The sequence below is a fragment of the Canis aureus genome, chromosome 27 (assembly GCF_053574225.1).
Source record: "Canis aureus isolate CA01 chromosome 27, VMU_Caureus_v.1.0, whole genome shotgun sequence".
Lineage (NCBI taxonomy): Eukaryota > Metazoa > Chordata > Mammalia > Carnivora > Canidae > Canis > Canis aureus.
In genome coordinates, this window is record NC_135637.1 from 43,510,431 (window position 1) to 43,526,926 (window position 16,496).

Below are 16,496 nucleotides of genomic sequence, written 5' to 3' on the forward strand. Positions count from 1 at the left end.
TATTGATAGTTTTCCATTCTCTGAAAATGAGTTCAACAGCACTTGTGAATTTTCTATATAATTGAGAGCAAAATCTTTCATGTCCAGTATAACAATTTTTTTTCCAGCAGAAAATACATTATCATAGATTTGTAATGTTCTTTGGGAATAGATCCTAATGCCATTTTAATTCTGTTTTGCTGACACTTTGATAAGTAGTTAGCTTATCTAATGAGGTAGGACATATTGTAAATCATCCTATACATATCAATTAAAGAAAAGTAATTCTGAGTTGTGGATTGGACAGTGCCTGGGCTCTTGCTCTCTGCCCTCCATTCCTTCAAATATTAATGTCATTTAGATTTTGTGTTAGATTTGTGTCCCAAATAATTACGTAGTATGGAACTTCAAACTCAGTCTTGAATAATAAATACCACAAATATTAAAAGTAAAAGAATTATTCTGGCTGTTTTTAGGCTCTTTTCAATCACTTTTTATTTTTGAACCATGATCTATAAGCTATAAATGACATAAACATTAAATAAGTGAAGTGTGGTTTCTCCAAATACATTAAAGACTTAAAATTGTCAAATGGGCTATTTGTGGGAAAGAAGGGCAAGGAATAAAGTATTCTAAATATATCTGTATTATAGATATATAATTACAGCCTGCTTGGAAGAAATTCAGTAAAATAGAATCTGATAGGCATGTATATTATTTAATTTATGATATCTAATACATTATTTCTGGGGCAACTGGGTGGCTCAGTTGGTTAAGTGTCAGACTCTTGGATTAGGTTCAGGTTGTAATCTCAGGGTCATGAGATCGAGCCCCACATCAGGCTCTGTGCTTAACTGAGTCTGCCTGGGATTCTCTCTCTCCCTCTTCCCTTCCCCCTCCTCTCTCTCTCTCTCTCTCTCTCTCAAATAAATAAATAAATAAATCTTCAAAAAATAAATAAAATAACACTGCACATGTAAGTAAGCTCATACAGCATCACATACTAATTGACCACATAAGCTTTAGGTTTATTTCTGGGCTCTCTATTCTGTTCCATTGGTCTAGGTGTCTATTTTTCTGTCAATACCATACTGTCTTTTATTACTATGACTTTGTGATATACTTTGAAATTACGAAGTGTGATGCCTCAAGCTTTGTTCTCTTTACTCAGGATTGCTTTGATTAATTTAAAAAAATAGCAGAATTAAACTACTAGGGCTATACCAGATTTGAAAGTTTTTGCACAGCAAAGGAAACCATCAACAAAATAAATAGGCAACCTATCGAATGGGAGAATATATGATACAGGAGAATATATAAATGATATATCCAATAAGAGGTTAATATCCAAAATATATAAAGAACTTATGCAACTCAACACCAAAAAGCCCCCAAATAATCCAATGAAAAATGGGCAGAGGACCTGAATAAACACTTTCCAAAGAATGCAACAGACACATGAGAAGATGTTCAACATCATGCATCAAGGGAAATTCAATTTAAAAATCACAATGTGGTATCACCTCATACCTGTCAGAATGGCTAGAAACAACAACAGAAGAAACAAGTATTGACGAGGATGTGGAGAAGAGGGAACCCTTGTGCACTGTCGGTGGGAATGCAAACTGGTGCAGCCATTCTGGAAAACAGTATGGAGGTTCTTCAAAAAAAATAAAAATAGAATAATCATGGGATCCAGTCATTCCACTACTGGGTATTTACCCAAATAATGTAAAAACACTAATTCAGAAAGATATGAACACTCTGATGTTTATTGAAATATTATTTACAATAGCCAAGATATGGAAGTAACCCAAGTGTCTATGAAGATGTGACTCTCTGTCTGTCTCTCTCTCTCTCTCTCTCTCTCCCTATATATATATATATATATGTATATATATAAAATCTGTCAGGAATATTATTCAGCCATAAAAAATGGAATCTTGCACATTGTACAGCAACCACATGGATGGATCTAGAGGGGATAATGCTAAGTGAATAAGTCAGAGGATGACAAATACCATATAATTTCACTCATATGTGGAATTTGAGAAAAAAAATGTACAAAGGAAAAAAGAGAAACAATGGACTCCTAAATACAGAGTCAGATACAGGGGATTGCCAGAGGGGAGTTGGGTGGGAGGATGGGTAACATAAGAGATGGGGATTAGGGACTACTATCCTTGCTGTGATGAGCACTGAGTAATGTACAGAAGTCTCCTTTTTTTCTTACATCTTTATTTCATTTATTCATGAGAGAGAGAGAGGCAGAGGGAGAAGCAGGCCCCCTCCCAGAGAGCCCGATGTGGGAATCCATTCCAGGACCCCAAGATCACACTTTGACCCTAAGGCAGATGCTCAGCCACTGAGCCACCCAGGTGTCCCAATGTACAGAATTCTTGAATGGCTACATTGTACACTTGAAACTAATATAACACTCTATGTTAATTATACTTCAATAAAAAAAAAAAGAAGAAAAAGAAAAAAATTAAAAAGGAGTAATTGATAATATCAGAATTAATTAGTTAATTAATGAGCTTATTTACTGACTAACTGACTAACCGGTCACTTCATTATTTAAATTATTTACTTCAATAGACTACTTTCTCCTCACCCTGTTAGATAGGAGAGTACCCTGATCTTCCATTAGCTAAGTCATTTTGCCAGCTAACGTCACTTTCAACCAGTTCCTAAGTACCTCAACAGTACCTAAGTACCTTTAGGGCTGTGTCTGTCTTTATGCCTCACTGTTACCTTGATCCCTATGGGTAAATTATTAACATATAATGGAAATTATATAGTTTTGGAAGTTCGGTGGTGCTGGGTCTGCATCCTAGTTGAGACGGTCCCTATGTGTGTAACTTAGAGGAAGTCATTTCTCAAGCTTAGGCTGTATGAACGTGAAGTGCACCACACAGTCCTGCTCATCCAGCACATTCACAATACACATCCGGCACTGTTTTACCACTAAACAGACTCAGGTTTTGTGTTTAACAATCTAACTCTCAGTAAGACAAGATGACTCCCGCCTGTAGACTCACAACAATTAGTTGGAATCCTTATTTATTTATTTATTTATTTATTTATTTATTTATTTATTTATTTATTTATTTTTACATCTCTTATCAGACTGGTTCTCTGGGGAGCTGAACGGTGGTTCCCATCTGGCCCACTATCTTACGGTCTCATGCAATATGCGGACTTCTCACCAAGAACCATGGATGACTTTGATGGCTGTTGGCTACCTGAACAGGTTCTACCAGGATGTTTATCTGAAGCTTCTTGGGTATGACATGTTGTTTGACCCACAAAAATGTCTTACTTTCCTCATCTCTACACTGGAAATAATACTATGAACACAATGCATTGTTTAATTAACTATCATTACCAAACATTTATCACGATGCCTGACACACGTAGACTGTTCAAAATATGGTAGCTGCAATTATAAATGTCTTTAGTGTTATACACGAATGAATATTGTAATATTCCTAAACCAAGGTCAGGATCCTCATGTCCCTTTTGTCCTTAAAGGGCTTAGATGATTTAGCTACCTAATAGAGGCAATTCTGCATTTCAGCAATTTTCCCTGGGCCCTTACTCCATTTGGTTTTGCTTCTTTATCCATCTTATTCATTGATATTTGTAGACCTGTCAGACAATCTTATAATGTCATTTATTTAAATAAAGCAATGCACCTTGTACATTAGGGATTGCTCTATAATCCTGATGGTACAAAAGAGATTTACAATATGGTTCCAAGTGCAGTGAGACTTTGCCCCACCCTAGACCAATATGAATCTGTTAAAAGTAATCTAACAGTGATACCTTAGATCTTCCGATGCAAATCGACCTTCTTTTACATTTAAATTATACAAAAGTCTCAGAATATTCTACTCATGAAATTCTAATATTTCACCTTCATGTATTCTTAAATTTCCTGTTCTTTTGTAGCTGACTGGATTCAATCCCTGGAGTTCTGAGAAAAGTCTTGTCCTGAGAAAATGTAGGGAAGAAGCAATACCCATCCGTACATGTGGTTCTTTGATCGGGTCTAGGTAAAACATCTGAATTATTTTAATGTTTGTTCCACATGGGTGTAGGTTTTGAGGCAAAGGGTATATTCTTTAATCCTTTCTATGTTTCTCTTTATCAGAATGCTTGATCAAGAGCACTGATAATCTGCTGCCTGGTATTTCCCCAATCATGCTATATTGACAATGAAAAATCTAGAATGAAATGCCTGAGAATTTTTATTCCCTCCTGAGGGCATATTTTTATGACTATATGTTAGCACGCTAATTATCTTACCTAATGCCTGTGATTGCAAGTAAAAAAATAATGATAAAATTTGCATCCAGAAGTGATAAAAGTAATTGTTTAATGTATATCTTTAGGTCTTATTCTCACAGCTGAGTGGATAAAATCTTATCGTGCCAAATTAATGTGATTTAAAGACCTAGGCAATTATTCCCAACCATCACCAGTCAATCAGGACCACGTTAAGTACAAGAAACCCCACTATTTAGTAGGATTTAATGTCAAGATACATGGACTTCAAAGTCTTTGAATTCAACAGGCATCATCTACCATGAGTCTGGCTCTGTACATACCATCTCTGTCTTGCAAGGATAGCCTGTGTGCAAACATCTTTGAAAAGATAATTGAGATAAAAAGTAGTTCTTCTGCTCACATGACAGGCAGAAACACAAGAACCTGTGGCGCGGTCTCCCCCAGAAAGCATGCAGTCAATTCATCCTGAGTGATCATGATTTATGGAGATTTAGTAATATATTTGATCAATTCCACTCACCAGTCTGGAATCAATATTAATGATGCTGTTGAAGGAACATATGTCACAGGAGTAATAATGGGAAAGCAGAGGAGGGGGAGGGGGAGGTAAATGAACATCTGATCAACACCCTTGGGTCCTCCACTTCTGGCTGAGGCAGAGTAAGAGGCATAGCAGTCACCCTTCCACCCAGAACAGGGAAACAACGGGACAAAGACACAAAACGACTGGTACCACACCCTGTGCAACAGATGGGCAGGACAGAGATCTCTGATGAGGGGAAGAAGAATGAAGTGATCCTGGTGATGGCCCTGGCTGCCTCGAAGTAGCTCCCAGGCTGTGGCTCAGGCCCGAGGAACACCCAGCCCACATGTCCTGCTGGAGGGAGGGGACAGAGCTGGACGTCCAGGGAGGCTCGACGAGCTAGGGCACATGGGCAGACACAGAGGGGAAAGCAGCGAGCAGAGCGACGCCAGCTTCGGGGGTGTGAGTCCTTGTCGTGTCTTTTTTTTTTTTATATATAAATTTATTTTTTATTGGTGTTCCATTTGCCAACATATAGAATAACACCCAGTGCTCATCCCATCAAGTGCCTACCTCAGTGCCCGTCACCCAGTCACCCCCACCCCCTGCTCACCTCCCTTTCTACCTTGTCATGTCTTTTGATGAGAACTGGCCTCCAGAGGGAGGACCACCCTGGAAGGGTACAGGGCATAAATACAGGGCCACATGGGGCTGAGAACAGCAACGCTTTCCAGCAGCCTGACTGGAGAAAATACTTGCTTCAGGCAAAGTTTTATTGCTCACAGCACCACTGCAGGGACCATAAAAAGAAACAATTGGTCAATTAGAATTTCTGCTCTTCCGCAGACAAGAGAATGAAAAATAAAACTATAAGTTGTTTTCAGATTATATATTTAATAAAGAACTTGTATTTGCAATATACAAAGACTCACAAAATGAAGAAGACCACTGATTTCTGACAAATAGGCAAATGATCTGAGCTGGCACTTTAGCAAATAAGATATACGAGGGTAAATGAGTACATGAAAAGATGCTCAGCGTAATTAGCTACAAACTAATTAAAAATTAAAACCTCAGTGACACACCTTTCAGAGTAACACTACCCCCTCCAAAAATGACTAAAATTAATGAAGCTGGCTGTACCAAGTGTTGAGGACAAGGAATGGCTGGGATTCTCTTTCACTATCATGAGATTGTAAAGTGGTTTTAGAAACACTTGGAAAGACAATCTGTCAGCTTCTTCAAAAGTTCCTGACACGTCCATATAATTCACCTTAAGCAGTTAGAGGGATTTACCCCAGAGAAATAAAAGCACAATTTCACACAAAGAACTGTACAGGAAAGGTCACAGCCACGTTACTCATGATAGCTAAAACTACGGGAAAAAATAGCTAAAACCAGGAACACCTCAGATGCCCATTAACAAGCGACTGAATTAAAGAATCATGGTATGCCTGTACAATAAATTAAAAACATGCAAAAAAATAAATAAAAATAAAGAAATAAAAATATAAATAAAAATAAAATGCAATGAGCAAAGGATCCACACAACAACACGGTGTATCTCAAACCGACTAAGCTAAGTAAAAGAAGCCAAACAAAACAAAACAGAAGACTGCATATTACACGATTCTGATTATATAAAGCCCTAGAAAGTGCAAACAAACTCATGGTGACAGAAAGCGCATCAGTAGTTGCCTGGGATCAGGAGCTTGGGAGGGAGGGGTTGCCAAGGAGCAGGGCAGGTGTCTCAGGTGACACGTCCAACACCTTGGCCGTCACCATTGTTTCGTTCCTGAACATGTCTGCGGAAACCAATCCAACTGTACATTCTAAACATGTGCAGTTAATTGTGTTTAAATAAAGTAAAAATGTCTTGACAAAAGACTCAAATAGTATTGATGATCAAGAAACGGGAAGTGGAAACCATGAAAAGTGTTCATTTTGTAAAGTTTAAAACTAAAATTTCCCTTTAAATCTCACTTTTAAATGATCTCAGTTTAGATTATATATATATAATCTATCTATATCTAGATATCTAGATATCTATATATATCTATAGATATATCTATATATCAAATATATATATTTGATATCTATCTATATATATTTGATATCTATATACACATAGATATATAGATATACCAAATCCAGCAGAAAAAAAATACTCATTTTCCTGCCAGAAGCTTTTTTAATGGGATGGCCATGGTGATATTAGGAAAAAGATGTATATAATAATATACATAGATACACTTATGGGCTTTTCCAGGCAAAGTACTATAATCAAAGCAGCTCATCAGGACATATAGTTCTGTCCCACGCGATGTTGCATCAGAGACGCTTACACAGATGATAAATGAGTAGGCTAAAACTCTGCAAAGTATCCTGATCCTGGATCCAGAGAGTAGGCTGTTTCTACAACTCACCTGCTAGACCGAGAATGACGTTTTGTGCCGTCGCTACCTGCCCCCCTAATGATATATGATAGCTGCGCTGTGCTCTGTTTTAACAAATGACACCTGACACAGCAAAGGACATACATAGGTCATCGGGTCCAGGTCACTGGAACTGCCTGGAAAACCAGGTTCTCTTGAAGGGAGGGGGTGAGAAGTCTGAGTCCAGCGAATTTACAAGTGCTCGGCGCCCTCAGCTGCCAACAGCAGGGGCAAAACCTGCCGAACTAGGGGCAGAGCAAGGAGCTAGGCACCTGGAAGTAAACGAGCCCGAGTTCACTTTCCATCATCAGAACCGAGTGAGAAGAGAGGAGCTCCAGGCTACCCCCAAAGAGCTGGGCCTGTGAGAATGTCACAGTGGCCCCTGCGCTGGGACTCCTGGAACGGAGACAGGATGGAGACAGAAGGTGGGACCAGACCACCCACCGTCGGGGGGAGGAGGGGAACTGAGGAAGAGAGTGACGTAATCATTCTTGATTTCACGTGTAGAAGAACCTCTTGGGGGACTTTGTGAAAATTCGGATTCCTATCCTGGCTCACGCTCGCCCACTGGAGTCAGATTCGTTCGATCTGGGCTGGGGTCCAGGACTCTGTAATTAGAGAAGATGCGTGTGGTGTGGCCTGCGGACCACACTGGGCAGAAGTACTGAGTGGTTACGAGGAGGCCTTTGTCCCAGTCCCGGCCGTGGGGGGTAAGAGCAGATCTAATCCTCACCCCCTCCCAGTTTCAGCGAAAAAGAGGAATTCCCTTATCTCCAAAAACAGTGTGAGGATTAAGTATAAAACATTAAGAATAGAGCATAGCACAGAGAAAACACTCCAATTATTTGTAACCAATGGGCTTCCTCTTTATCATTATGGAGGGAGAACCAGGCAAAGGCCGACACGTGTTTGGTAGCCGCATAATTATGCAATGTTCGACTCTCGTTCTGAGAGTGCAGAGCACACTGTGACAGGGGGATGGAGGGCCGGTCCCCTGGGTGAGGGCCAATGGCATCGGCTGACAGCCACAGCTGTAGCCAACCAAGGTTACTCTGGTAAAACAAGATGGCGGTAAAAAAAAAAAAAAAAAAAAAAAGAGAGAAACTAAATTCTAAAGCAAAGGATAAAAGCAATCTGTAAAGATTTAAGAATTCACATCATGAAGGAAACAAGTAAGTTCTAGATGTTTTATATAAAAATCTAAAATAGTATTGTATAATTTTGTCCTTTTTATGCATTTCTGAAACAATGAAGACCACACTTCAGCCAGTAGGCCTCCATTTATGCTAATGTGAATAGCAAAGGCCAAAGGAAATAGTTGTAGGACCACAGGAGAGAACATAATAAACGTTTTCAAAGAATAAAAATGGAATTGTTATCATTCTGTGTCTATTTGTAAAAAAAAAACGTTAATACCTCAAATAACTTCAACTGTGTTTTAACCAGAATCTACAATGAATTTTTTCGATTATTTCAATCTTACGTTATGGTCATTGATGGAGCCAAATGTACACAATCTTTTTACAGTGGTAACTTTCAGCAGTTTCTTATCTATATTCAAAGCAAAAGGACAGTAGTACTTTAGGGATTTTTTTTTTTTTTTTTTCAAAGCTCTGAGGTGGGGCACCTGGGAGGCTCAGTCAGTGAAGCATCTGCCTTCAGTTCAGGTCATGATCTCAGGGTCCTGGGATCAAGCCCCGCATCCGGCTCCCTGCTCAGCCAGGAGTCTGCTTCTGCTTCTCCCTCCCCCCACCCCCCTGTTTGTATTCTCTCTCTCTCTCTCTCTCTCTCAAATAAAATCTTAAAAAAAAAGCACTATTGATCATTAGGTTATAGTGACAAAAGATGCACATAGTCATATGTCACCAAGCTTTTGAAATTAAAAAAATGTAATGAATATAAACTGATGAAAATAAATCAGGCAGACTGTATTTTTAAGGGAGATTTCATTTTTTAGCAGTTTTAACTTCACAGTAAAATTGAGTGGAAGGTACACAAATTGTGTTTTTCTTTCCAAGTAACATAAGAAACTGACATACTTATAAAAAGGACAAATATCACAACTGTGAATTTATCTGAAAAGCCCAAGCAAACAACCTTCCAGCAACATCAGTGGAGGTCAAGGTGTGTAAATTGTGTGAACACATTATCATCTCAGCCCAAACAGTCTTTTATTGTTTGGAGACTCCAACAAGGGAAAATGCTTACTTTGGGACGGTATCTTGAAGGTTGCTTTTGAGGTTTGAAATCCAAGAGAATGACCCATTTTTAACGTTTCCATCTGCTATGGACCTTGAAATCCTGATAAAAAAAATTGTGTGCTTCAGAGGCATTACCTTTGAAAAGTCACCCAGTTCTTTTTTTTTTTTTTTTTTTTTTTTTTTTAGATTTTTATCAATTTATTCATGAGAGACAGAGAGAGAGAGAGAGAGAGGCAGAGGGAGAAGCAGGCTCCCTGCAGGAAGCCCGTGTGGTGCTCGATCCCAGGACCCGGGATCACAACCCGAGCCGAAGGCAGATGCTCAACCGCTGAGCCACCCAAGCATCACATCCACCCAGTTCTTTAATGACCACATCCTTTCTAGTAGATGTAATGATCCCCTGCGCTTGTTTTCTGCAGCTCCCCGCGGAGCCCTGCTCAGCCCCCCATCCTCCACACTCCAGGGTCCCCCATCCCCGTGCCCTCAGCCCCTCTCCTTCTCCATTCTTAGATAACATCATCTCCTAACTCAACCTCATCTCCTCTATCTCTGATTCCTCAGGATTCTTGGTGATTGAAATCTTCACACAGATAATGCTTCTACGTCGTGTCCTTCATCTGACCTCAGCCATTTATTCCCGCAGGCCCATGCCTTGTCATTAGGTAGGACACCCTGGATCCCAGTGGAAACAGAATCACCAAAGCTCCGCGGCTGCAAACAACACAAGGTTCACTGCTCTTCTCATAACATTTTCCGTCAGCCCAAGTCCTCCCGGGAAACGCCCCCCACCCCACGTAGTAAGTAGCTCAGCATCCGAGGCTCTTCAACTTGCACCAAGTCCTCTTCAACACGACATGACAAGGTTCTGCAGCATCAAGGAAAAAGCATGGAGAATTCTGGGAATTAGTTTACAGACGCATCAGCCCAGAAATCAGAGAACTACTCTCAACTCTGGCTACAGCAAATCACATGGTCACACTACTCCCCAAGGGTGTGTGTATATACATATATTTTTTATTATGCCGTTTTCTTGGTCAAGACTTTAATTCTGCTTAAATTCCATCCTTAGCCTAGGCTGTGTGTCCACTTGTTCAGGGTGAGCTGGGTACTGCTGAATCCACCCCACGGACCTCCACCAGGCAACCTCACCACGTTTCTGGGATTCAGCAACACTTAACCATCCTACGCAACATCTACCGACCTTCCTCTCTTCCCATAGCTTCAGCACATGCTCGGAATTCTCATTCTCAGCTCAGAATGTCTATCCCCAGGACAATATATTTTTTTGCCTTTTCGTAAAATATAAGTTACATAAATCGCTGCGTAAGGGCTGATTCTCCTGCCCACTGGGGGAATGGTGAGAAGCCTACTGACTCCCCCTCCATCAACACCCTTCTCTGTCCTGTGTCTTTCACTGGCTGCCCATCAGGTCCTCTGCTCTGAGATCTCGTCTTGCCGTCTTGCAGGGTTGGCATCCTCCTGGGGTTTTGCTCTTTTCTTCCGACGGTTCTGGACACATCCATTCCAACAGTTACAAACGAGGCCTATGGCAGAAGCATTCAAGATCTTATTGCCATTGCAGACCTCACCCCTGATCCGCACACTTGCAAACGCAGCTGGTGACTCAGCCACCCCTTGACTTCAACCTCACACCTACCCCTCACTCCACCCCCCTGAACCTGAGCTCCTAGCAGGTGACCCACATCTTCACTCTACACGGTCCTTCCACATCCCAGTGAGTGGTAAGTCCACCTTCCCAGCTCCTCAGGACAACACAACCTTCAGCCCCAATTTAATGTGTCTTTAACCAAACCTTACCCCATGATAACCTCCCGTCCTCCCCTGGCCATTCTCCCCCACCCCTGTACTTTTATTCATAGCACTTTTGCTGCTATGTTTTACTTATCAGTCTGTTTCAACATCTGCACTAAAATGTAAGCAGCAGAAAACTGGGAAAGGAGGTAAGAATTCTGAATGCAACTACCACGTAGGGAGTTGAGTTTAATGAGGTCCTAGAGCTAGGAAATGATACAAGGAGGGAAATAAAGCTGAAATAACATGAAAAATAAAAAGAATCGCATTTCTGCAATGGTATTTTGGCTCAATATCTTTTGAATGGAGTTCATTTTCTAAAGTTATATGTCATATAGAGAATATCAGAAAAGAAAATGGATTCTAAAAACCAATATCACATTACGCTAACCCCAGAGTTTATTTTATACGGTTACTTCCATTTTGCAGTAATTATTTAGGCACAAGACATTTTGGAAAAAACCTTTCTGGCATTGTAAAAAGAATGTGAGTTTTGGGAAAAGAAAACCTGACATGTTCTGTATCTGACTTCATTAGCGATTCTGAAAGTAGTCTCTCATCTGAATTATTTTTATAAATTGCTACTGGGAAAAGTATTTCCTATTGTGTGTGTATCTGTGATTGGCACGCAAGCATATCCTGAGACACCATACAAATGAGCAGCGTCAAAATTAAAATGGAGACGATGTGCATCAAATGTGCCAACAGTCATCCTCCACGGCGGTGCTCCCATCTGTGCGGCCCCAGCCGGCCCATCGCTTGGCGGGGAGACCTCATATTCTTCCACACCTGGCTCATGCTTATGATAATAAGCCAGGTTCTCCTCAGCAGGATGGCAGCCTGTCCAGCAGCTAGAAATGGAATTGTACTGTGGGCACATTTATCTTTGAGTTTCTGAAAGTGCCTCCATGTGCTTTATACGCCTTCATCACATCTTGGCATCCAACTCCTAGGTTGTCCATATTTACAAGATACAAAAGGGCAAACTTTGTTAAAGTTAGTGCTTTTCTTCTTAAAAGTTCTGAGGGAAAGATGCTCAACATCACTCACCATCAGGGAAATGGAAATCAAAACCACAATGAGGTATCACCTCACACCTGTCAGAATGTCTGTATCAAAAAGACAAGAAACAACAAGTGTTGGCAAGGATGCAGAGAGAGAGGAGCCCTTGTGCACAGTTGGTGGGAATGCACACTGGTGCAGCACTGTGGAAAACAATATGGAGGTTCCTCAAGAAGTTAGAAATGGAATTACTCTCCTATCCAGGACCCATACAAGTAGGTATTTATCCCCCCAAAATACAAAAACCACTTCATTCAAAGGGATATGTGCACCCCAGTGTTCACAGCAGCAATGTCCACAATAGCCAAACTATGGAAGGAGTTGAGATGTCCATAGACTGATGAATGGAGAGAGAAGATGTGGTGTATACACAATGGAGTACTACTCAGCCATCAGAAGGAATAGGAATGAAATCTTGCCATTTCCAATGACATGGGTACAGCTAGAGGGCATTATGCTAAGTGAAATAAAGTCAGAGAAAGACAATTATCATATGATTTGACTCATTGGAACAGAAGAAACAAAACAAATGAGCAAATGAGTGAGAGGGAGAAACCAAGAAACAGATTCTTACAGAGAACAAAGCAGATACCAGAAGGGAGGTGGGTGGGTGAAACAGGTGATGGGGATTAAAGAGGATAATTATGACAAAAATATAAAAATAAACACAAAAGCAAAAAAGGAAACTCAGTTTGTGCTTTCACACCCTTCATTTTATTTCTTTCTTTTTTTAAGATTTATTTTTTAAGTTGGGGAGAGGAAGACAGTGAGCGTGTGAGCAGAGGGGAGAAGCAGAGGGAGGAGGAGGAGCAGACTCCCCACTAAGCAGGGACCCTGACAAGGCCTCTGCCCCAGGACGTTGGGATCATGACTTGAGCAGAAATCAAGAGTCGGTCAGCCACTTAACCAACTGAGCCACCTAGATGCCGCTCTTCCTTTTCATAAAACGAAGCAAAAGCAGACAGAAATGTGAGCCTGAGACTTCGGGGAAACTGTAGAGTCATAATCATCCTGATGCTCCACAAGAAGTTGCATTTAAACCAACCATCACTGTATCTGGACATAATTTCTAAAGTTAGAGACAGATAACCTTCCCATTGTATCCTCCCAAACATTTTATGCACAAAATCATACTTTTAATACAAGAACAAGAAAAAAATGCCCTTTTCCTCACAAAAAAAGCTTCCAGGGGATGCTTAGGAAGCAAGTTTTACTGTCAGCAGCTCTATTAAGTTATGGAACGATCACTGAATATCCAGCTTTTCCAGGAGCAGCTGGGATCCTCTCTGCACTCTGCTGGAGCCAACAGGGAGTGCAGGTGATCAGGGCCTGGGGCCGGAGGCCCTACTCGATCACTTAACTAGTCATTCTGAGTATCACACAGTTTCCCTACCTTTACAACACAGGTGACCTGTCTCCAAATCTGAACGTATTTAGCACAGTGTTTGGGTCACTGAAGTAGGCGTCTACGAAGGGTTGTGACCATGGATTAGTAAATGCTGGTCATGACACTCACTTGTAATTTTTAATGTTACTGATCAAGACCAAAATGGCTAATGCTGGCTTCACCCATCACTTTAATGGGTCATTACTTACGGATACGTATGAAGGAACAGGACAGCGAGGGGCCCGGGTGGCCGCGAGGGAGGGAAGGGCGCACTGCGGGGCACTGTAATCTCGGGCTCCTGTGGGGCCCGCAGCTCTTCTTCCCATCAGCACTCCCAGCTTTCTGTTACAAATGCTGATTCTTTTCCACATCTTTTGTAAGAGCGTGATTTTTGCAATTAGTTTCCCTAGTGTGACAATTTTGAATAGAAAAAGTCACGTGCAAACATGCAAAAACGAGACAAAACACCATGGCTGGTGGGCGCCAGCGTGAGTTGAAGAAACCAACAGGAACACTCATGAGTGGAAGGCCCACTGAGTGGTTTACCTCACACAGGTGCTTACCTGGCTCTGACCAACCGGGGGAACGTACTAATGCAATCACTTATGCCTCACAGTTGACTGGCAAAAACTGGGCTAGCAAAATGTCCTCTCCAACGATCTGTGAGGAGTACACATCCAGTTTATATTCCAATTCTCCACAAAGAGAAGAACAAAACCCAGGATGGTTTTTATAAATGTTTAACATGAATTTTCTGGGGACCTAAGGTACAGTTTTCTAGAATAGAAGTTTTCAACATTATTCCTTTTTGGTTTTTGGCTCTTTCTGTTCAGCTTTTTTGAGAAATAATTCACAAATATAATTCTAATATGTTTGAAGTGTATAATGTGATTTGATATAATGTGAAAGGGCGCCCACCAAGTTAATGAACACATCCATTATCCTACACATTTACCTTTTCATTGGGGCGCAGAGCAGAGAACCAACTGAGCCACCTAGTATTTGAGTTGTACTCTATTAGCAAATTTCAATTATGCAAAACAGTAATATCAACCACCGTCGCCACGGCATACATCAGGTCACCAGAACTTACTCGTGACTACTGAGAGTCTGCACCTGTTTGAGATCCAATTTCCGTCATCCCTCAGCCATGGCAACCACCATGCTAATATGTTTCTATGAATTTGCTTTTTTTTTTTTTTTTAAGACTCCTCAAAAAAATGATACCAATACAGTATTTGTCTTTCTCTGTCTGGATCATTTCACTTTGCATAATGCCATTCAGTTTTCACCCATGTTGATGCAAATGGCAGGATTTCCTTTTTTTTTTTTTTTTTTTTAAAGCTGAAAAATATTCCTCTGTGTGTGTACTGTAAATCCTCATATTTCCTTTATCCAGTCACCCATCGACAATTAGGTTGTTTCTAGACCTCAGCTACTGTGAATAATGATGGATGAACACCGGATTACAGATAAGTTCTTGCAATAATGATTTTATTTACTTCTAGAGGTGGGATTGCTTTAGCATACTACGGTCCTATTGTTAACTTCTTGAGGAACCTCCATACTGCTTTCCACCATGGCTGCACAAGTTTGCCCACCAAGAGTGTAAGGATTCACTCTTCTGCACATCCTTACCAGCATTTACCTTTTGTTTTTATGGTAACAGGCCTCCCTCCCAACAAGTATGAGATCTCCCCTCACTGTGGTTTTGGATTTCCCTGGTGATGAGTGATGCAGAACATCTTTTCACATACCTGTTGGTCATGTCTAGGTTTTTATGTTCTTTTATTTTTTTTAAGATTTTATTTATTTGGGAAGAGAGACAGAGAGCAACAGAGAGAGCAAGAGAGAGCATCAGCAAAGGGGTGGGGGAGGCAGAAGCAGGGTCCTCGCTGAGCAGGGAGCCCAACACAGAACTCGATCCCAGGCCCCCAGGATGATGACTGAGCCGAAAGCAGATGCTTAACCCACTGAGCCACCCAGGTGCCCATTTCTAGGTTTCTTTCAAAAAATGTCCTTTGCCCATTTCGGGAGCAGAGGGTAATTTGTTTCTTTGCTATTGTGTCATAGGAGTTCATTATAGATCTGAATATTGACTCATTGTCAGATTTGTGGTTTGCAAATATCCTCTCCCTTTTCGGAGGCTGCCTTTCATTTTGTTGATAGTTTCCTTTGCTGTGCCGAAGCTTTTTAGTTTGATGTAGGCCTATTTGTTTATTTCTAGTTTTTTTTTTTTTTTTTTTGCCTTTGTTTTTGGTGTCAAATCAAAAGAGTCATTGATGAGACCAATGGCAAGATGATTTTCCTTGTTTTCTTCTAGGACTTTGATGTTTTCAACTCTTGTGCTCATGTCTTTAATCCATCTTGAGTTGATTTTCATGTATGTTATAATACAGGGGTCTAGATTTGTCCCTTTATATGTGGGTGTCCAGTTTACCTAACACTAATTTACATAAGAGACCATCCTTATCCCATTGTAAACTCTTGACTTTGTGGAAAGTTCATTGACCATATATGTAGCGGGTCAATCCTTAGGCTCCGTGTTCTATCCCATTGATCTATGTGCCTGTTTTTACGCCAGGACCATGCTATGTTAAGTTTGAGGTCAAGAAGTGAATGGCTTCCAGCTTTGTTCTTGATTGCTTTGGTGTTCATAATCTTTTGTGGTTTCATAAGAATGTTAGGATTCTTTCCTCATTTCTGTGAGAAATGCTATTGGAATTTTGATAAGGACTGTATGCAATTTGTAGATTCATTGGGTACAATATTTATTCTTCCATTTACTCCAACCTATAAACACC

At 40.7% G+C, this 16,496-nt stretch overlaps 1 protein-coding gene across 8 annotated transcripts in view; it reads right to left on the reverse strand.

Annotated features, from left to right (window-relative positions):
- Positions 1-16,496, reverse strand: part of ZWINT (ZW10 interacting kinetochore protein) — a 55,757-nt gene that overhangs the window by 7,431 nt on the left and 31,830 nt on the right. For 3 of the 8 annotated variants that reach the window (XR_013366076.1, XR_013366075.1, XR_013366085.1), the window contains 2 exons: positions 9,439-9,531; positions 1,510-7,838 (listed from right to left, as the gene is read on the reverse strand). The exons of 2 other annotated variants lie outside the window; for them this stretch is intronic. The gene's annotated coding sequence lies outside the window, so the exon portion shown is untranslated. Of the gene's footprint in view, positions 1-1,509; positions 7,839-8,760; positions 9,532-16,496 lie in introns of those variants that run through there. 3 more of the 8 variants (XR_013366078.1, XR_013366086.1, XM_077874903.1) reach the window with 2 other exon arrangements.